The sequence below is a fragment of the Triticum urartu genome, chromosome 7A (assembly GCF_056163025.1).
Source record: "Triticum urartu cultivar PI428250 chromosome 7A, HENAU_Tu73, whole genome shotgun sequence".
Lineage (NCBI taxonomy): Eukaryota > Viridiplantae > Streptophyta > Magnoliopsida > Poales > Poaceae > Triticum > Triticum urartu.
Window position 1 is genome coordinate 441160421 of NC_141879.1, and position 7627 is coordinate 441168047.

The window sequence follows — 7627 nt, forward strand, 5'->3', positions numbered from 1 at the left end:
GGCATAACGTGCTAGCTTACTAAACTCCTCCACATACTGGCCAACTGTCCGTCCTCCTTGGCGCAAGTTACGAAACTCACGTTTCTTCATGGCCATTGCTCCTGCTGAAACATGGGTAGTACGAAAAGCCTGCTGAAACTGGTCCCATGTGACAGTGTCGACTGGGAAGGTGGCTGTGAAATTCTCCCAGTAGGATGCTGCGGGTCCTTCTAACTGATGTGCGGCAAACTTCACCTTCTCAGTATCTGTGCATCCTGCTGTGGTCAACTCCCTAGCTGTCTTGCGGAGCCAATCATCTGCTACTATCGGCTCGGTGCTACTAGAAAACACCGGCGGATTCAGCCTAAGAAAACGGGCTAAGTGGTCAACAGGTGGTGGTGGTGGGTTGTTGTTGTTCCCCTGATTCTGATTCTGAACTAGCAACTGCATCAGGGTATTCTGCTGCTGGATCAACCGGGTGAGCTCCGGCGGAAAGGCAAATCCGGGGTCACGTCTCAGAGGCATCTGAGGGTTTAGAAAAGATGAGATGTAAGAATAGAGGGGGCCTAAAGAGAAAACACTACCCATATGCACATGAGGCAAAAGCAAACAATTCACTTCAATCAATCAAACAAGGGCATACAATCGATCTAACTATCGCAAAAGTGCTCGGACTACTAAATTTACATGGTGGACTACTACTACTGGTGAAGTGGTCTACTAGAAATATTCTACGGTTGTAGACTCCATGATATCTGCTCATGCTTCATCAACATAGTCATCATTGCTACTATCTTGTTCCAAGTCGGTGCCGTCAATGATGATGTAGTCTTCCGGGCTAATCTCCTTGGGTTCCTCGTCTTCATCTACTGGTGTCGGGCCTCCCATAAATATTCCAATCTTCTTGATCAGATCGTCATTCTTCTCCACCAATACTTCAATTTCTTCTTCATAATCTTCACGTGTAGCCTTGAGTTCTTCCTCCAGTTCCTTGATTCTGGTCTTAGCCTTCTTCAGATCTACATGTCGGCGCACATCTGATTCTCCTGTCGTCGAATGTGCTGATTTAACTCCTGAATAAAAGCGGCAATTGATCTATCTTTCCTAGTGATGATCATCTCCCAGTGTTCATCTCGGTGCCCACAAATCTGGTAGATAGTATCCTTGAGATCCTTGCGGTAGATTTCTCCAATGCGTCCCATGGCGATGTGAGCTGCCATACTCTTTCCTAGACTCCAAGTTGGTGCATCAAAAGAAAACTCTATGGGCTCAGTGACTGGCATGAACGTCCTTCCTGGAACTTGAACTTGAATCATCCAGCGCTCTTCTTCAGGTAAGGTGGCGTTGTAGGTTCCCGTGAAGCTTGGTATTCCTATGTTCAGGTATCTAGAGACTTCCTTCAAGTGGCGTCCAAAGGGTGTATCTTCATCTGGTTGTGTGAACTTGTTCCTTGCATCCGCCATCCTAAAGAGTAGAAAAGATGAGAAGTCAGAAGATAAGAGAGTGAGTAGTGATCTAGGTCTTTGGCTTAGTGGTCGTGTCCTACAGTCAGCGTGTGCTCTGATACCATCTCTGTAGCGACCAGACCTCAAACATTCTGATCTCTGTGCTCCGGTGTCATCCCTGGATCAGTAATGCTGACACCACACAGTACTCGGAGGATTTATAGCAGAGTATCAATCACACACTTATTACATCGAGTGTCTCAAAAGAGAACTTATTACAATAAATAGCTTAAGGCCATCTAATAACGATAACAGCGGAAGGCTTGGAAGATAAGTGAGTCCATCAACTCCAACGGCATCACTGAGTATAGAACCACGACCTAAAACTCCTGAATCGTTGTCTGAAAAGTCTGCAACATTAACGTTGCAGCCCGAAAACGGGTCAGCACATGGAATATGCTGGCGAGGTAACACATAGAGAGTAATGGAATGCAACAACTATACTATATGCATATTTGGCTAGTGGAAAGCTCTATGGTTACAGTTTTTGCGTAAAGCCAATTTTTCCCTACTTCAAAGGAATAAAGTTAATTACTATCATGGTGGTTGTTAAACATTGAGAATGGTTGACAGCATTCTCAATCCCAATTAAATAACATCTTTAAAACCCAACAAATTTAACTTTAGAGTAACATGTTGAGATTCACATGATAATCCAGGTACTAGATACTCAAGATGTCCATAACCGGGGACACGGCTAACCATGATTAGTTTATTACACTCTGCAGAGGTTTGCGCACTTTTCCCCACAAGACTCGATCGCCTCCGTTGGATTTCTCGCACTACATGGTGTTTGAGAAACGGATGACCGAGACATAGTCTTTCAAAAGCGCTAGCACCTTACGATCGTGTAGACCGTACCACCTACATCCCCTACATCTGCTAGTCTACCACTGTAAGAGTTCGCACAACTTAGTCAACTATGCCAGAGCCCATAATGGCTTGTGGCTGCACATGGAAGTTTCTAGTATGAATAATCTCATGATCCCTTTGAGCCTGGGTGGCGGTCCAAAAGAAAAACAGGCAAGTCCTGAAATACCCAGGTGCCTCAATCCACCCAGATGTGTGTTTAGGTTGCCACCTTAGATAAACCATTAATTAACAATCTCACATCTGTCATGGATATCACTCACCCAATCCACGTCTACTAGCATAGCATGGCATAGTAAGCAAACATAGAAGTAACTCCCAAAGGTTTGATAATAAACAGGTAATAGGTACTACCTCATCTACTTCCCATCCCACAATTTAATTAGATCCTAATCATGCAATGTATGAGGATTGATCTAATGCAATAAAACTGGGTTGTAGAAAAAGGTATGATCAAAGTGTTACTTGCCTTGCTGATGATCCGCGAAACCTAGAGATTCGAAGTAACACGCGGCGCACTCCGGGTATTCTATCACAGACAAACAACAAGCATACAATAAGTACTCATCTAATGCACAGGTAAAACTCAAATATAAGATCTAACCAGAAAGTTCAACTTAAGAACCCTGGTTTGCAAAAAGAATCAAATCGAACAAAGCAAAAGAAATCAACAGCGAAAGAAAACAACTTCGTTCTAGTAATCTAGATATAAGGCAAATTTTACAGTAGCAAAAACTTGTTTAAGTTGGTTATTCGGAAAGAGGGTTTCGAGACGAAACTCCAGGCGCTTGAATCGCCTGATTCCGATAAACGAGCGAAAAGTTATACTAAAACGAAAATCGGATCAGAAATCGCGATCAGAAAATAACCGCGAAAAAATCCGACGAAAAAAGAAAAACGACGAACCGATTTTTTTAAAAAAAACGGCACGGTAAACGAGGCGGTGGCGAACCTCGGGCGGCGTGCAACTCCGGCGGCGGCGGCGGCTGGCGGCGTCGGCTGGGGCGGCGGCGGCTGGGCTCTAGGGTTTCGGCGGCTGGGCTCTCTCTCTCGCCCGGGGCGGCGGCTTATAAAGCCTCGGCCGGCGGTGTCCTGGCCGAGTACGGCCCATAGTCGGTTCCGCGTTTTTTTTAAACAATTCCGCTCGGAAGAAAAATAAAAAGAAATACTAAACGGACTCCAAAAATCACGAAATAAATTTTCCCGGGTTTCCAAAATCAAGCCCGATAAAGTGAACATTTATCTGGGCCCAAACTACAACTTTGAAAAACGCACATTTTTCCTAAAATCAAATAAAATACCGAAAAACTCCGAAATAAAACTTATTTGATTTTTTATTAAATCCTCAATATTTCTATATTTTGGGAAAGTCATTTTATTCCCTCTCTCATATTTTTGCAATAGAAATAATTGATGATAAAATAAATAAAATCAAATGATCCTGTTTACATAATTTGAGAAAACTCAAATATGTAAATAACGAAATCCCCAACTCTCTCCGTGGGTCCTTGAGTTGCTTAGGATTTTCTAGGATCAAAACCAAAAGCAAAATAAAACATGATATGCATGATGACCTAATGTATAACATTCCAAATTGAAAATTTGGAATGTTACAATGACTCTTATAAGCATGTCGATTTTTGTGGGGTGCATAGAGTTTGCAACTACACACCAATTAGGGAAGATAGATTTTGCAAGAGGCATAAGTACTTAGAAACTAAATGGTTGCAATAAAGGCTAGATGTTTGTGCTGAAAATTTAAATTTTTTTAGCCGTACTTGTGAACTTTGCAATGAACGTGGTCATTTAACCATCTGATGCAAATTGTTTCATGGTCTAATCATTTCCAAAAATTGTGATGACTTGATTTCCCTTGCACATCATAATGAACTTAGTTTGCTTATGGGCTATGAAGAAATGAAACGTATAACTAACTATCTTCCAGTATTTGCCCGTGATAAACTTCTTGATTTTGATCTAGAGGAAATTTATATGTATTGTGCGGTGAATTGTATTGAAAATCCTTATATTGCCAATTACATAAAGAAAAGAAAAGAAATAGTATATGAAGAGAATATAATGAAAGGGAAGAGACTTCCCAATATCCTCCTATTATTTCTTATGATGAATCAGGTAACGAGGAGGAGCCTTCTATTCAACCAATCTCGTTAATAAGGAGCTCCAAAAATAGGATTGAACCCACACATGATTTGAAGAAGAAAATGAAAAAATGGAGAAGTAAAGGTAAAAAGGTATCCCTCCCAAATGATTTTGCTCCTATTACTCCTTGTGATGATGATAATTGCTATACTATTGGTGCTGTCCATACTATTAATGATGAGAGTGATTATGCTTATGTTATGAAAAGGCCCAAGCTTGGGGATGCTATGTTTGATGAAGATGATGTTTTTGAGAATATATTTGCTGCAATTAATGTTGGTCCCAACCTTGGGGATGCTACGTTTAATGAAGATGATATTTTTAGTCTCCCAAGTTTCGATATGCAAATTTATAATGATGATAGCATGCCTCCTACTTATGATGATTATATTGATGAAAGTGGGTTTGGAAGAGTGTCAACTTTAGGAAGTAATGATCCCGCTATTTTGGAGGATGTTGAATCTTATTATTATAATTATGAAAGTGGATTTGGAGAGGTCATGACTTTATTTAGTGATGATTCCACTATCTTGGAAGAGGTTTCAATCGATTATGATGAGAACAAGGTTGCTACTTATGATAATTATTGTGATGATACATATGCTATAGAAAGTAGTGATGATTATATTTATAAAACTTGTCGTGATTATGATTACCTTTTTCTTAACATTACTCTTTTAATGTGGAAACAATTTATAGTATTCGAGTTTCTTATGATACTCCCACTATTCCGAATGAGAAGAATTTTGCTTATGTGGAGAGTAATAAAAATTCTATGCTTGTAGATCATGAAAAGAATGCTTTAGGTGCTGGTTATATTGTTGAATTCATTCATGATGCTACTGAAAATTATTATGAGGGAGGAATATATGCTTGTAGGAATTGCAATAATATCAAGTTTCTGCTCTATGTGCTTAAAGTTTTGAAGTTATGCTTGTTTTTCCTTCCTATGCTAGTTGATTATTGTTCCTATAAGTTGTTTGCTCACAAAATCCCTATGCATAGGAAGTGGGTTAGACTTAAATGTTCTAGTCATATTCTTCTTGATGCTCTCTTTATGTTACAATTCTTATCTTTTATGTGAGCATCGTTGAAATCATCATGCCTAGCTAGGGGCGTTAAACGATAGAGCTTGTTGGGAGGCAACCCAATTTTATTCTTATTCCTTGATTTTTGCTCCTGTTTAGTAATAAATAATTCATCTAGCCTCTGTTTAGATGCGGTTTTATGTTTTATTTAGTGTTTGTGCCAAGTAGAACCTTTGGGAAGACTTGGGGAAAGTCTTTGCGATCATGCTGTAAAAAACAGAAACTTTAGCGCTCACGAGATTTTCTGCCATCTTTTACTGGAGAGTGCTATTTAGTTAATTCGTTTTGCAGATGATTAATAGATAAATTCCTCACGTCCAGCAATATTTTAGAATTTTTGGGGTTCCAGAAGTATACGTCTGATACAGATTACTACAGACTGTTCTGTTTCTGACATATTCTGTTTTCTATGTGTTGTTTGCTTATTTTGATGAATCTATGAGTAGTATCGGAGGGTATGAACCATGGATGAGTTGGAATACGGTAGATATTACACCAATATGAATTTAGAATGAGTTCACAACAATACCTAAGTGGTGATTTATTTTCTTATACTAACAGAGCTTACGAGTTTTCTGTTAAGTTTTGTGTTGTGAAGTTTTCAAGTTTTGGGTAAAGATTCGATGGACTATGGAATAAGGAGTGGCAAGAGCCTAAGATTGGGGATGCCCAAGGCACCCCAAGGTAATATTCAAGTACAACCAAGAGCCTAAGCTTGGGGATGCCCCGGATGGCATCCCCTCTTTCGTCTTCGTTCATCGGTAACTTTACTTAGAGCTATATTTTTATTTACCACATGATATGTGTTTTTCTTGGAGCGTCATTTTATTTTATTTAGTTTTGCTTGTTGCTTGAATAAAATACCAAGATATGAAATTCTTAAATTTTAGAGAGTCTTCATATAGTTGCATAATTATTCGACTACTCATTGATCGTCACTTATATCTTTCGGGGTAGTTTGTTGTTGCTCTAGTGCTTCACTTATATCTTTTTAGATCATGGTGGTGGTTTTATTTTATAGAAATTAATGAACTATCATGCTTCACTTATATCATTTTGATAGTCTTTAGAACAGCATGGTAGTTTGCTTTGGTTATGAAACAAGTCCTAATATGATGGGCATCCAAGAGGGATGTAATAAAAACTTTCATATAAAGTGCATTGAATACTATGAGAAGTTTGATACTTGATGATTGTTTTGAGATATGGAGATGGTAATATTAGAGTCATGCTAGTGAGTAGTTGTGAATTTCAGATATACTTGTGTTAAAGTTTGTGATTCCTGTAGCATGCACGTATGGTGAACCGTTATGTGATGAAGTCGGAGCATGATTTATTTATTGATTGTCTTCCTTATGAGTGGCGGTCGGGGACGAGCGATGGTCTTTTCCTACCAATATATCCCCCTAGGAGCATGCACGTAATACTTTGTTTCGATAACTAATAGATTTTTGCAATAAGTGTGAGTTCTTTATGGCTAATGTTGAGTCCATGGATTAGACGCACTCTCACCCTTCCACCATTGCAAGCCTCTCTTGTGCCGTGCAATTTGCGCCAGTACCAAATCACCCACCATTGCCTTCCTCAAAACAGCCACCATATCTACCTATTATGGCATTTCCATAGCCATTCCGAGATATATTGCCATGCAACTTTCCACCATTCTGTTTATTATGACACGCTCCATCATTGTCATATTGCTATGCATGATCATGTAGTTGACATCGTATTTGTGATAAAGCCACCGTTCATAATTCTTTCATACATGTCACTCATGAGTCATTGCACATCCCGGTACACCGCCGGAGGCATTCATATGGAGTCATATCTTGTTCTAAGTATCGAGTTGTAATTCTTGAGTTGTAAGTAAATAAAAGTGTGATGATCATCATTTTTAGAGCATTGCCCCAAGTGAGGAAAGGATGATGGATACTATGATTCCCCCACAAGTCGGGATGAGACTCCAGACTGAAAAAAAGAGGCCATAAAAAAGGCCCAAATTAAAAAATGAGAGAAAAAGAGAGA